General features: G+C 38.6%; 1 protein-coding gene across 1 annotated transcript in view; it reads left to right on the forward strand.

The window, feature by feature from the left end:
- The first annotated feature begins 815 nt into the window (after nucleotides 1–815).
- Nucleotides 816–16,244, forward strand: part of LOC132909607 (zinc finger MIZ domain-containing protein 1) — a 28,193-nt gene continuing 12,764 nt past the window's right edge. Inside the window, exon 1 of the mRNA XM_060964524.1 lies at nucleotides 816–2,373. The gene's annotated coding sequence lies outside the window, so the exon portion shown is untranslated. The remainder of the gene's footprint in view (nucleotides 2,374–16,244) is intronic.

Genomic DNA, 16,244 nt, shown 5'->3' on the forward strand with positions numbered 1-16,244 from the left:
CTTCTACGGCTTGGATTTTTATTAGAACAGGTTTAAGACAATTTACAAGATTCTCCGCAAATTGTCTAAGTAATTTCAATTTGCCCGACTAATCGATCCTGTTTGTAACAAGATCGCGTTAAACATCCCATTCGAGGCGATCGGTTATACAGCGTAGAGTAGTATGTACACACGATATACCACTATCGACAGAGGCACGCATACCCGTTGGTACATAAGTTCCGGGCAGCGTACGTAGAAATGCCACATGCACCTCGGTTTCGAAGGGGTCTGCGTGCGTCCCGGTAGCGACAACAACAGCGCGGGAGCAACCGAGAACGGAAGACGGAGGACGGTAGTGTAGAAAGAGAGAGCGTGTGCTCTATAGAAAGGAAGAAAGAGAAAGAGCGGGAGGAAAAAGAGAGCGAGACTGGAGAAACGGAGAAGGAGAAACGGACAGACGTACTTCGTTTCTCGGATCGAGCAGTATGTACGAGGACGAGAGAAGAGGACGGTGGTGATGTTACAGGGGGACCTTTCCCTCTATCGCGTGGCTCCACCCACACGCCGCCACCGCCGCCGTCGAGGCGCACAATCTGGCAACAGTGGCTCGCTATAACCGATATTGTGGCCGTGGATTGAATGGAGGGGAACTAGCTCAGGTCAAACCTCCCCACCGGCACGACAACCCTCGGTTGGAGGAGCGACCCCTCGCCACTGTTCACTCTCCGTCGTTTCTCACCCCACCCAACCCCTATGCATCCTCCTCGATCCCTATCCATCTGCCTCTTTCCTTCCTTCTCTTCCCCCACTCGATTGAACCGCATCATCTCCCCTCTCCTCTTGCTTCTCTACGCTTGTCGTTCGTAGTCTGCCGTATCCCCACCTTCTATCCATTTGACTGTCTGCGTCTTTATGGAGTGGCACACGCGTGTGCTGCAGTATTCGTGCGTCTGTGCGTTGGGTGCGAGTGTCGCGCTGCTGCTAGATGGCGTTCGTGTGCGCCTGCGCCTGTGTACGTGCGCGCGTGTAACTACTCCCACCACGTCATCCACGCTCTACCACTACCGTTAGTATCCTCATCGTAGTCATACCAACACCAGTAACCAACCAACAACCAACAGTACCACTACTCTCACATTATCCTATGTCTGCTGCTTTTGCTACTCTCTACCATCAACATCAGTTACCAACGCACACAAAGGTATGTTCGCGTTTGTGTGATACAAGATCGTACGCGAATCGACGGACAGGGACACACACCGTGGATATACAGAGAGCGTATACACACAGCACGAATCCAATAGAGGGCGTGCGTGAGAGAAACAGGGACAGACTGTACCGTCAGAGCGAAGGGGACGAACCAAGAGAGCAAGCAAGACAGATATTGGCCCCAACAGCCTCTCACTAGACAGTATTACTTTCAACCGTTTAGCGGGGCCAATGCTACCCGGCGCGGAGTAGTCAGTCAGCCGAGCAGTCAGAGTCAGCCGTCCGCAAATACCGAGAGGACGCTCTCTCTTCGTTCACGAGTATCGTCGTCGACGATCATCCACGCGACGATTTCTCAAATGTTTTATCATCATCATCATTGTCTTCGAAGCTTCTGCTGCTGCTGTTTCTGTTACCGCCGTCGTGATCAATGTCCTCGTCAATTCTATTAACAGTTCGTCGTCGTGTTATACCATCGTCAGTACATCTGTGACAGACTGTGAGCCGCACGCGAGTAATACGCACAACCGGTGGATATATATATAAAGTTTACGGAAGTGTGTGAGAGAAAAAAAGAAGAAGACGTGAACGAAAGAAATAAAAGAAACTTTATAACGACGAAAGAAGAATAAGGAAGAAGAATGAAAGTACATAGTTTTTGTATGCCGCAGATAGTTTGATATTTGTTTTCGATAATTAAGATACAATTTCATTATTAAACATAAACGTGATTGAAAACTACTCAAAGAGACAAAGTTGTTTCATAAAGTTGTTGCCGCTGGAGTCGCAAGGACACAACACCGGTGTCGGCCACGAGCAGTGGAGTTTTACCCTCTCTCACGACACATCCGAGTCGCACGCGCGTGCAACACTCTCTGGTGGGTTCCGCACGTCCAGCCTGAGTCGCGCGGACCGCGTTCTCACTTGTTTTGTCGTTGTTATGACGAGGTGATGAATAGACGAAAGCGTTGCAGTGCCGAGCAGCGTGGTGACCGTGCTCGTCGTCGTGACGGACGATGACGATAAATGTAGACAGTTTTCGTGGACGCAGAGAAGTGTGCTCATTGGTGTGATCTAGTGTTTTATTCCTTGTAATATTCCATTTGCCACGAGAAAGAATTGGATTATACCGTGAACAAGGTGTATCGACCGAGGATAATGCGCCCCTGTGTCATCGTTTAGGTAAGTGGAAGTGCATTGTACACGGCATTCTCGCAAGTGGTCGTTGGATTCTCAGGATAACTTCAAAATCGCAGTGACACGATCCTTTTGAAATTATGAATGAAATATTTCAATATAATTATTCTGTGAAAAATTAAATTTTATCCCTCGTTCAACGAAAATTGTGCAGCCGTTCGTGTAACGACCATACAAAGTTAATTGTGTTAATGAAAAGTCCCTCAAGTTGTTTATTATTCTTCGTTTAATGTTTCCTTCATTAATGAAGGTTGATGTTCATTGTATAAGACAGTTCATAAAATTGAATCTTAAATAAAAAATCGACGATGGTTCGCGATCTCTTAACTCGCCACTTGCTCGTTATTACATTGCAGTAGTAGATATTCTAACTGGTAAGGCGCTTTCACAACGGGTGATTGTTCTAAAGATGTGTCATTCTGTCTTACTCGTTTCTCGAGCCGATCCCGGTTAACCGTGGGGGAAAGAGTAAGAAAACGTCGAGAGAGGGAGCAAGAGATAGAAAGGTCTGGCATAGACGGGAGACACGAAAAGAGGCAGAAAGTCACGTCCACTATAATCTTTGATTGCCTAGAGGGTTGTAACGTATTATACTCGACGTATTAACACCTTTATGTGTAGCAAAACTATACACACCGTGAAATGATGTGCTACCGAATCGGTTTATAAACCGTTAGTGAACACACTTGAATATTTTACAACGAATGTGATTACATATTCTTATGAGAATAGAATCCGTTATACGTTACGTTTTCTAGAAGGAAATAAAAGATGTTTCAGAATGTTTCAAGAAAATAACTCTAACTGAATTTCTTTCGTTTAGTATGTGTACATATACCTATTATTGAATTATGTATTCTCAATTGGTTCGTGCGTTTTTATCGATAAGTAACAAGTTATTGAGAGAATCTACGACCACGGCAGCAGCAGTGCGTATAATCCAGAATACGTTCTTAATAATTCATTACCGAGAAAAGCTCAAATCTGTTTCATCGTTACGTTTCTGATATTGATGTACATCCGCGAATATTCTCGTTTCTGTTCTAATCGTGAAATGTATTATCATGAACGAGACAATGTCAACGAAAAATAAAAATATATATTATCAGTTGATCGCGTGATTCGCGAAAATATGAACGATTTAAAGTCGAGTAAACGGACACGACTCTGTTTCGATTGTACACTATCTCGCTTGCGGTGACGATAATCAGTGGTATGACATTGTCACTGACGTTGTTATCAATCAACGTAAAGGAAAACGAAGTAAAATATAAAAATATCAATAAAAACGGAGAGATAGAGAATTGTATAGAAAGAAAGATTGTTAAAATTTGATCGGATTTTTATAATTAAATTAGATTTCTATAATTGAATGGAACGATATGCCTCGTTTCGTACTTCGTATAGTACCGTGTGTAATAGATGCGGTCTTTGGCGTGCGCTGAGATAATCTTGGCAATATTAAACGCGCAATAGGCTCCGCTATGCCCGGGCTATCTAATCATTTATCGTCAACAGTCATACGCCAAGTCACTGTACTATCAACGATAGTTTGCCGAAACTGTACTTTCATGTATATCGCTTAGAGAACGCCGCTCGCCAGCAAATATAATCGACAAAGGCATACAACAGTTCTCCGCCCGATAACCAGTCACTTCAGCGGATCTAAAAACTATGTCAGGATCCCTTGACATTTATGTGCTTCGTGGCTGCAGCCTTGTGGCGCCCCGCTTTACTGCCAGCTTTATTAGTTCATTTTTCGACGTTTTTTTCAAATAACTTCAATTTTTCTTTTTTCTTCTATCTACTAGTTCTAAATTAACGTTTTATGCTAATGAGTCAGAGTGGCAATTTAGATCAATGTATTATTGGTTACATTGCTATATGAATAGTACTATCGTCACTGACCGTCATGGCGACAGAAACACACTATTGTGTCTAATATCGTACTCATATATAGTAATTAAAGAGATCGAACTAGACTAAATTTCATATTATTTAATAGTACTTTCATATAACTACAATTATTTGTATTAAAAATTAAATGTAGAACCTTATAAAAAAGCACTTTATTGAAAAATAAAGATGCGAGTGTACCAATATTTCTTGTAGCCACGGTACTCTATCTTATTTACTAAAATTCTACTATCTTTTTTCAATTTTACAAACTACTATATGTATATACATCGTTGAACGCATTACATCGATACTTCGCATTGCTTCGCGTACACCTTTAATCCAGTGTCCAGCGCTACTTCTACGAACGTTGAGCTTTCACCTAACGCCATAGTGACAGAACCACTGTTACGAGCGCACACAACCAAGAGAGGGGGGTACTTATCGAATGTGCTCCGTGCACGAGTACGCGTACGTGCATCGAACACACGCGATCTTTGTCCATATGCAGAGGCGCGGTTGTTTGCTATTCTCTTTCTCTATCATTCTTTCTCTTACATTACGTCTCCGCAGCGTGAGCACAAGAAGTCGGTTTCGTTAAAAGCCTTCTAATCTCGATACAGGCCCCGTTGCGGTGGCACAATATCAGAAATAGGTTTGTTAAAATAAGCGTACACTCGATGGCGCATACCGTGCTTCCCAGGGACGTATTACCGCGGGGGGAATCACCCGGCGGATCATTGGTGGGGATGCAGTAGGGAGAGCCATGCTCTGTGCTGCACACACTTTGCCCTTATCCACAAATAAATGAGGTCGACTCGCCGATTCATACCTCGCGCGTGAGTCTACGGATTCTTCGACCGGAGAGTGCCATTTCCTTTTTTCCTCTCCTCTCGTATCTCATTATCTTTGCCTTTCTTTTCCATTATCATTGAATTTTTCTATGTAATAATCACGTTTGGATAATATAGAAAAATGTTTTAGACAAAAAATTGCCGTAGTTCATAGATATATGTGCACGGCTGTTAAAATTTCATAGAAAATTTCTCATGACGAAGTCGTTGCTGTCGTATTGAGCTTATGGTATATTACAGCCGTTTCGACAAAGGGGGTCGCTGCTATTTACCAAATTGGCAAATATCAGCGACTCAGGAATATATCGTCATCTTTGATTGCGCACTCTTCTTGTGGAGCGAGGGTACTTATTTGTCAAGGACGACTGACAGACGCCTCGGAACTGACGAGGAATTATGTCAGAGGAGCAGCACATTATAAATTCACCTTGACGCGTTGGCACGTAGAAAATTGTGGACATATCGTAATTTTCATTCCTTCGGTAGCCTGTTTCATGAGAACCGCCGCGTCGCTCTTTAATATTCCATTTTCTCAACGAGTATCCGTAAACCGTATAAAAAAAGAAAGAAAAAGAGTAAAATTCGAATATCGTTAATTTATTTCGATATCAATTTCGAAATTGAAGCGGTCGGGTTCTCTCGACTCCACTCGCGAACAGTCGGAATCACTCGGAAAGTCGAAATTACCAACGGCAGGCAAGAAAAACTTTCATCGAAAAAAGAAAAGGAACGTAAGCGATCATCCTATCCTTCGAAGACGGTCGCGTACGTACCGCTTGCGCAAACGATTGGTTTACACGCGACGGAATCCGCTCGGTTGGATTATGAAACGTTTGTTTTGCCGGCGCGAAGCGGCCGTTCGTGACGCTTGCTCTCGGTCCGACGACAATGGAGCAGCCTTCGAACATTATGTCCCCGCACGCGCGCTCAAGGTGAAGCGTAATTAAATTTTCATAATTGTTCGTTGCATAATGAGCTCTCGGGACGTGTGGTGGCTTTTGACGCGCATGACGCGCGAATCAAAAAGCCTCGATGCGGCAAACGAATTCAAATCGACCGCGCTACGCCACGTACCGATCACAGTCGACATAAAATCTTCCTGGAATCCGTTATCGCTGTCGCAGGCCCGCTTTTATCCGAACGATTACGCGTTGCTACGAGAGTCGATATTAGGTTTCAAACAACCGAAGAATAATATTTCGTTGGATGTTTCTTTTCTTTCAGGCGATCCATTTGAAGTTTCGCTTCGTTATTTTTAAAGAAGTTATTGTCTTATTTCTTAAGAACTGTTTGATTTTCTAGTAGTATATACATTTGGGTGACATATTATATACGATATACTATATGACACATAATCAGAGCTTTTCGTATATTTCATGAGGAGGATTGTTTAGAAAATAGTAATTAAAATGATAAAAATTGGCGACTAATTATAACAAATCAGCTCGATAATAGTATATGCTTCGTTTCCTTTAGCTATCGGTTGTACTTACATTGCGTGCAGAAGCGCGATTGAGTGCGCATGCGCGCACAATACGTTGAAAGCGCCAGTCGCCTAATTTTGTTCCGTATACTTATGTCAAACGGCAAGCAAGAACGTCGATATTCTCAACTGTGTATAGACAAAGCTCTAACGCGCGCGCTTTGGTCACGTCAACGAAAGGAAATTATCGTTTGGCGATTGTACCGTTGCTTAGTCGATATTAAACATTAAAGATGAATTCCAAGCAACTTATAGAAACATCATACTTATACATAATCAATATTATGTATACGTATTGGAGAATTGATAGGAGGTGTAATTACTTGATAGAAAGTTTTCTATGTTCTTCTTATTATTAATTTTTATTAATATATTTTGTCTGATCTATAATCTAAAAATTTATAGTATCGCTCATAGATATTTTAATTATATGCTATTAAGCTTCTTTTAATTAAAGTGATATAAAATTATTTTATAGGATAAAAATTAAAAGATTTCGATAAATATTAATAGAATAGCAACAAAATACAAGCAGTTCAATGACACAAAAGAGATATGTTAATTGTTTAGAATTAATGGCACGCAGCAGGTTAGCAAGATCGCATCCTATCTTATCCACGAAAGCAGTAAACTATCAGTTGTAATTCAAGTTGTACACGTTAATCCTTTGTTCCTGTGAGTCGGGATATAAAAGATCGCAATTGAAAGACACTCGCCACGAGAAATATAATTCATAACCTGTTCCTTCATGGTCCGGTGATAACCATAAAAACATTATCGAATTTCCTCTGAAAAGATTAATTGTCACCATCGTGACAATAACGCGTTTCGTGATTTATTACAATGTTTAAAAGCGTGTTAAGCGCGTTAAAGGGGGGGAAAGTAATTGTGTCAGCGCAGTGACGAAAAGTCCATATCGGACAGAAAGATCGGTTAATAAAATAACTGCAATTGCAAACGGGGTGCGTTGATTGGCCGGAAACGATTGCACGTGGCAAGGCCGCGACTCACCTTATCCAGGAAGACACACTGATATCAGTTGTCATAACTTCAGTTGTTTATTTTTTTCTAGTTATTACTTATCATAGGTGACTCGCGCGTCAATCGACGCGTGACTCGCAGTTTGAAATATGTATATGAATAATTAAATACATATCACGTAATAACAAAAATCACTACATTTAGGAAAATAGCGTATAAATAAAATATGTGAGTGGTTAATTAATCTTAACTTAAAAATAAATAACTTTTTTACTTAATTATTTTTTATATATAATTTTAAAATGTGAAAAGAGGTTAGAAAATAGAAAATGTTTATATATATCCTACTATCGCGTAAAATTTCGACAAATACCAAATAAGAAGATAGGATGATTAGATTGAAAATATTCATTGAGTTTCAGAATTCTTTGTTGGTTAACTTGCTGATGGGGCTGGTATCTTTATTTAACGCGTCGTATTAATCACTTTTCTTGTACGTCGCGGGGTATGTTTCGAAGGTTTTATCTGGAAGAAAAGTTTAAGAAAGTAGAAGACTTTGTAATCCCGAATAATTAATGCAAAGAGCAGGTGGGAATGTAGTATCTTTCGTGATATATATTTAAGCGTCCGTTTCCGCGCACGTGCGAACACACGCGTGATTATTTGAAATTAACGAGCGTCTCACTGTAAATGGAGTACGTGTCGTGCACGTAAGATCGTATCAAATGATGCCATCGTTGCTTTAAATACATTAGTCTTAACTTTGATGTCTTTGTTTGGCAATAAAGAGCTTTTAAAAAAGAAGTAATACTGGGACAAGATTCAACTGCACAAGAATTTCACTGTTAACTTAATTCACTCGGAATAGGGATCTTGTTCCTTGCTAATGTATTAATAGAAATGTATCTTGATTTAGAGCTCCTACAAAGGGAATTATGTATTACGATCCATATGGCTTTACGAGGCATGACTGAGATGTTCCTTGAGCGTGTTCCCGTGAAAAATATTTCCTAGACGATCTCCGTCATCAATGCATTCCAGTTTAACCCTGACATACATCAAGATACTAGGCACCGGTATAAACTATATTAAAGTTTTCCACAGGAATTGCGTTCATTCGTTTTGCCTCAGTCGACGTTAAGCGACCGATGTTATTTTGGTGCTTCGAGTTAACTTATAGGCACGTGTTATATTCTCTCCACTTCCTTATTTCCAAGCCCCTATATATACATGCATATACATATATCTATATGCGTGTCAAACTATAAACGGACTCTAAAGAAAGTATGTCTTTCAACTTCGTACATACATTACAGTTCGAAACAATTGTCTCGATTTCTCCGGTAATAAGGTGATTTCCAACGTGCCTTTCTAATTTCTAGTAAATTTCTTCCTCGTTCGAGCCCTTGCGTTCGTTCGTTCGTTTAAACAGTACAGATGAATCGCTTTCTTGCCCTTCGATTATTCTCCACTGTCTATTATAAAAAATATTTCTATAATTTATATAATAAATTTACGTAACGTTTGTGCAACAAACTATGATCTAATTTGTGGTTTTCAATTTTCTTACTTTCAATTCTCCGACCTACCTTCGACCATATTAAAGATTTCTACTAGAAATCTACTTTTGAACAAAACTTTACTACCCGTGATCCAATCGAGATATGTGAAATTTACACTTCTTTGCATCTAAAAAAGAAAAGAACATAATCGTTACACTATAATTCGAGATACGTTAACGCCATTCGATGATCGAACCAATTAATACAATCTTAAGTCTGTTTTCACACGAAACTGCTATCCTTTCGTTGCTCCTAAAAGTATGGTACGAAAGCCCCGTTGTTCTCATACGTGGGAGAGAGAGCTAACAGCGAATTGTTGTCGTCCGGCGTTCCCTTTATCTCATCGTACAGGATACATTGCTGTAACACGCTGCACCGGATCGAGTGATATTTATGTAACGGTCAAAGGGGTTAAGTGTTCTGGGAAAGTTTCCAGAGCAACGATTGGCCGGCGGCTTCCGTGATTTCGTCATCCGCCAATCAACGCCCCGAAACAACTTTCTCCGAATCCTGACAGGACAGGGGCCTTCCTGCGCGTGGCCACGCGCGCGCCCGTGCTCGCGCCTCTATTTGCAGAAATGCATCCTCCAGGAGAGGATTTATTGCACGTCAAAAAGCGGCCTGACGTAAGGCGTGTAACAATACGCCGATACAAAGGCCGATTTCAACATAGAAAGCACCACGCGAAGGAATCGCGCGCGCGTAATACCGTAAATGGAGAGTCGCTCTCGGTATGTAAAGGTTGGCAGCACTTTTAGGGAGTTCCATTTGAAATATCGTACGCTGGACGAACCACTTTTCTTTTCATCAAATTCTTAACTTTCGCGTCGCGTTTAGATCGAGATAGATAGTAGACAGAAAGATTAACAGGAAATATAATTGTAGAAACTTAAATTACTGCAAATTTTAATTAATAGATAATTAGATTGATTTGCGAGAAAATATATAAATTGATTTGCGAGAAAATATATAAATTGATTTGGCAGAGCAGCCATTCAATACATATAAGTTCCGGTTAACAACGAATGGAATGAACGGAACAGTCTGACCTTCGACCACGAAGGGTTAATACAATCAATTTGAAAACCATTTTAATTGAGTAATTTGATGTACAGTCGAAGGGGAGACGATTTTTGACGGATTCAATTAGTCGAGACGCGCTCCAGAGTGTTACCGCTTTTTATCTCAGGGGCTTAAGTCGCACTTTATGTTGATACGGATATATACGTATATTTTATTTACATAATTCAAAAGAATGTTTCGTTTCAGTTGGAATCGATGTACATATACTCGGGAGAACAAAAGATGAATATTTGAAGCTGCGGATATTACGCCACCACTGAATCACTGATAAATTACTTCCGTCATATTTCGAGATATTCGGAAGCACGCGTGATGTAACTTATAGAGATGTAGTTGCTCTCGTAAGGTTAAAATTTAATGAATAGCTTTTATTAAAGCGGAGATAATACGTTTTCGACGAAAACTTATCTATCCTTTCTCAGTTCTTTGTTTTGAAAAGAATTTCGCTCATTATAACGAATAGGAATATCTTTAGTAATAAAAAATTTGAGGATGTTCAAGTAATAAATTTTTTTTATCTCGTAATATTTTGAAAAATCGATATCTGAAACGAATAAAAATTTAATAAATTCGATTCAGTATATGTATATTAATAATGTAAAGTATTCCTTCCGCGTTTCAGTTGACATAAAAATTAAGTATAAACGCATTTTCTGGACGCTACGAACACGTTCAAAAATTGTTTACGTGTCAGAGCTTTCGTAATCATTCAACGAATTGCAATATCCAGGAATACTCCCCACCTCTCCAATAACAGTCTGATAAAGAATTTGGTGGTTTCTTTCACAAGTACTGTCACGTTTTAATCGATACGGTCACCTATCTTAAAATATACTCAACATATGTTCAAAATGTTATTAATTTTTTATTCTAAAAAATATTAACTTTCATACTAAGAACCTACGATAAAAAAATTAAAAAAGTACATTCTTTTTAAAAATGTAAAAGTAAACAGTGTAAGGAAGGAAAAATATTTAAAAAAAGAATTAGGGCTGAAAAATGTTGCTCTAACGTTCTGCGGTGAAGTTTAAACGTAACGTGGTATCCCTCATGGAACTGTAACGTGACACCAATAGCTGAGGTTTGTTACAAAACTCTTTTGCGACGCTTCCCATTTATGCACCGTCACATATATTATAGATCGTAATTATTAAATCGTCGTAGTATTGTTCCAGAATTGGACTGTGATCCTTACATAATGACAATATGAGGTATATCATCCAGTTGCATAATCTGTTTTGTTCTTACGTTACACCCGTCGTGAATATTTTAACTAGGAATTGTTTTACTACGGGCGTTTTGCAGAAATACGAAGACCTTGAAAATTTCGCAAACATCTCACATTAACAAAAAAGTAAAGGATCCTCATAAAACATTATTTTTCTAAGAAAAAGAAATTGAAATAATATTGTATGTCTTATAATGTGTTTTTTGATGCTTTAAGAATTCACTGAATTTTAAGGAATATATTGTAGTGGAACACCTATTTAATATTCTTACATAAATATCTATAATACTTATTGTCTATAAAAATATATATTGGAAACTATTTTTCAAGAGATTAAAGGATAATTTGCGAGTAAAATTCTCAACAAATGAAAATGAAAGACAAATATGCGTATTTAGTCAACGAGTATAGTACATATATTTAACCAGCCTGATTTTTTACTTGGGCGAGAGCTAATGGTGCATTCGTGGAATGCACGCTCAATAATTTCGCAGAGTAAAAGCAAGATTTCTCTTCTGCTTGCGTTTGCTCTTATTATCGGCCGCCATTGTAAACGCGTTGGCGAACAGTTCTTTGTGTCTTTGTGTGTGCACGACTTTCCCGTGTTCGCATCAAACGGAAGTCCTCTGCGGTTGAATCTTACAGTTTTCGGCTTCTTTGTAACTGACGGCAGATGTTATTTCCGTTTATGCATGCATATACAGGTTCCTTGCATTGCGCACGTGTTTCCAATGATTTCGAACGTGTCGGAAGCAATCAAGGAAAAATGGCGGAAGAGAAAAAGAATCCTTGACCCTCTTCGAATGAATTACGAGCCAGTTTGAGCTATATGGAGCGTTATTATCAACTTTTCGATCGGGATCGAGCGGTAAATATATTATGCCAACCCTGCTGGTTATCCCTTTACGACCAGAGTTATAGTCAATATTTTGTACCATAACTGTAAAACGTATCTTATAATTCAATCATATTTCCATAAAAAAAAACGTTGTTAATATATTTGTGCTGGATTTTATGTTAAGGCTGATAATGCATAACGTAGGAAAGATTCGAGAAAATTATAAAATGTTAAATATTTGATATAAAACAGGGAATAATTAATAATCATTATAAGAACCGTACATATAGTAACATTGATATTTTGTTAGAAAAAAAATTAAAATTTGTCAATGATAGTTTCTTAAATAGTGTATGGATATTTAGCTCCTGTGTTTTTTGTATTTCGTTAACTAATATAGTTAATTATGATAATATAGGAAAATGAATGGTACAAAAATAGATTATGAGTGAAAAATTATAACCCTTGATATCACTAGAAACTTCGATCGTAAACGCAATGGGCATCGATCCGAAGATTTCATGCATACTAATCGATCGATTGTGTCATTTCTTCGCTCGAACGAGTATTTCCGTTCACATTTATCGAAAGAAAGGCGGCGATTAAAGATCAGAACGACGATGCACCAGCAGGATACGTGATGGAAACGATAAATTAATCATAGGGTGGCGAGGTGCACAGCGGCTGTCGTCAAATGAATAGCACGCGCAGTAAACTGTGCGCACGTGCTTGCCTCAAGTTGCAAATAGACGTTGCTGCGAAAACTTTACCGATGGAGAGAAACCTCGTCAAGCTCTCTCTAAGACGTTTAAAACGTCTTCTGTCGTTCGACCTTTTCCCGAGGCACTGTGAAAAATCTATTCCATCGAAATGCCACGAGCATTTGTTGCGAATGACAGAATCTTCTCATAGACAGCCTAGCAGATGAGAAATCCTCTCTCGGCCGGTCGATGAGCCCGGTGAAGAACTACGTGCCGTAGGCACGTTTACTGCAAGCTGATATTGTTATTTCACAAATCATTTTAGCTATCGTTGCTGCTGCATATGCGATTCTCATTAAACTCTTGTAATTTGTTCGAAATTCTCAGAAATACACGAAAGACGTAACCTTTTTCATATTTCATTTGCTTTTTTGTGCGTCTGAGGTTTCAGCATTGCATCGATAAGTCGTCACGCAATCCTAGGAACTTTTTGAAGTTTTCTTCCCCGTTGCATAATTAGTGATGTAATGTGTTCGTTTCCATCTTTTCTTGTTTTCTCTTTAGTTACTACAAACAAAAAAAAAAAAAAAAAAAAAAGAAAAGGAAAATAAAAATCAATATGATAATGAGATCGAAACATCATGATAGCCAGTGAGAATAAAAAGAATACGCAAAAGTTTCGAAAAAGACGCTACGACGCGGAGGTGTTATTATTTCTCCTGTAGATACGATTCGAATTGCATAATTAGTATTTGCACGATAAACATACCGGAATGGAGGACAAAGACGTGTAGAGTGCAGGTATTTTACGAAGTATGCTAAGTGAAGGAGCTAAGTGAAGGAAGTATGATTCGCTGTAGAAAACTGGTCTCGATATTCGTAATTCATTTTGTGTATTGAATAATTCTAAACATAAAGAAGCATACATCTTTCATTTTTTCTCTAATTACATTCAAACATATAATGCATCGTCATTTGCATGTCACTAACATTTCTCTTTTTTCTACTGAGCTTCTTGCACGTCGTGACTAATTTCAGTCGATATTGTTGTACGACAGAAGATAACATTTACGATAGTAACGCGAGTTTTCATTAGGTGACGGATACGTGTCAAATCTGATATGAAATTTAGTTTCCTTCTCGCAACCTCGATTTTTCTGTAATTTACCATCTGCGATGCTTTCTATTCTATTCTGCATGATTCTTACTAAAATTATTCATAAATCAATTCAATTATTATAATTCCATTTTCTACAATTCTTATAACCTATACTATGGTATAACCTTCAACAACAAAGACTCGTAAATATCAGGATGACTTTTACGAGCGTAATCAGAATAATTTCTGTCTCTATCCGGCGAACAAAAGACGCGAGGATTTCCGCGAAAATGCTTTTGTCTCCGCGATTCACACCGAAAATAACGATATGCGATGCAACGGACGAGATCAAAGCCCTCTGTGCGTCCCTCCTTTCTGTCCTCCCTCGTCTCGACCCACTGTCACCATACGAGACTTCTCTCCACATAGGAGAAAGAGAGAGAAAAAAAGAAGGAATTCCTCCCACGATTCTCTGAGCGAGTCGACCTCGGACACACGCTCTTGTTTACGTGTCGCAGGCTTGGCGCGGCGGTCTGAACGCTCTCGAGACTCTCTCGAATCCTTGTTCCCATCCTCCTTCTCTCTACTTGTGTCCTGATTTTAGTGAAGTGTTGCGATCGGCATCCGGCGTATTCGTTTTTTGTCCTCCTTACTCCCGCGCACGCGCGTTCGCTGGTCTCTTTGTCATTCGCCTTAAAGGTGCGTTTAGACTGGTTCAACGGGCGCGATACGTGATCTGATAGGCTAGTTCTATGCGCTCTTGTCGGGCGAAACTTTCTTTCTGTACATGAAACTTTCATTCGATACATGCTGGTGATATCGATGACGATTAATCGCGATTGCTCGTTTAACATTTCGTTCGATAGGGATTTTGATGCTTTAAGAGTTTGGAAGAGTCATTGGAATTACATTTTAAAGGGAATTTTTAATAATTTATATTGTACAGCAGATCCCAGGTATTAAATGTGAGAATGTTGAATAAAAATTTGTATCGTCCATCGTAAAATTTTGTTGAAGTGGTTGATGTCATGAAAATTAAATTTTTTATTTTCATTTAAATTACGCCATATTGAAGTTATGTATTCTAAAGTTATATTATTCTAAAGTCACTTCGTGAAATTAAAAAGATAGTTTTTGTATTAATTAATGAGGAATTAATATAGCAAAAATGCGATTTCTTGCTTTCAGCTTATAATGGCATAGATCAGCAAGTTCAAAAAAGATGTAGTTTTTTTGACGTTGTCCTTTTAAGTCATGCATCTATCTAAGTTCTTTTTTCATTTTCTTATAAATTTCTTGGGGAGCCATTAAGTTTTAAATTCGTCCATTTACCAGTTATTTTAGACACATCAACGTATAATTATAAATAAAGATCGTCGTAAACGATAACGATGATCGAAACTGGATTTATTAAGGCGAGATTCATATACGAGTTCACGGGTGTACCAAGTGAGGAGAACGTGGCTATTATATATCGACGCGCGACGACCGTGAGAGGCCCATTTTATCTCGTACAAGGATTCCTCGCTCGATATTATTCGCCTCCACCTCGATACGCATCGCCAGTATTAGTCGCCTCCTCGGTTTCTGTAAATGGGGAAACAGCCTTTAGGCCAGTCCCCATGAATATGCGAACGATTTCGAAATAATGGTTAGTTATTTTACACTGAAACGATATAAAAAATTATTTAAAAAGATAAAATGATTTCTATAAGATATTAATTTGGTATTTTGAGTAAGAATTTATACATAATTAATATCATATTTAAAATTATAATATTATGCAAAAATTTTGAGAAGGATACTTTGGATTTGATATTCAAAATTATTGATTCGTCTTGGTCTAAATTGAAAGATAATTAAATTTTTATAGAATGAAACACTATTTCGTCCTTAGTTTCAAGAATAATAGTATTACTTTTTAATCGCCTTTACCCCTTTCATATTATATAGATATTCTTTTAGAGACTTATTTTGTATCTCTAAAAGCGGCATTGACCCACTTACAACATTTTTTTTTAATTACATTGTATTAATGATGTACCTGGTGTATGATGATCTGGTGTACCTCTCATTGCTAAATTTTTATATTTCCAAGGTCCTTAGAAGAACACAGTTATATATCTTTTTT

Source organism: Bombus pascuorum, chromosome 8 (genome assembly GCF_905332965.1).
Source record: "Bombus pascuorum chromosome 8, iyBomPasc1.1, whole genome shotgun sequence".
Classification (NCBI taxonomy): Eukaryota; Metazoa; Arthropoda; class Insecta; order Hymenoptera; family Apidae; genus Bombus; species Bombus pascuorum.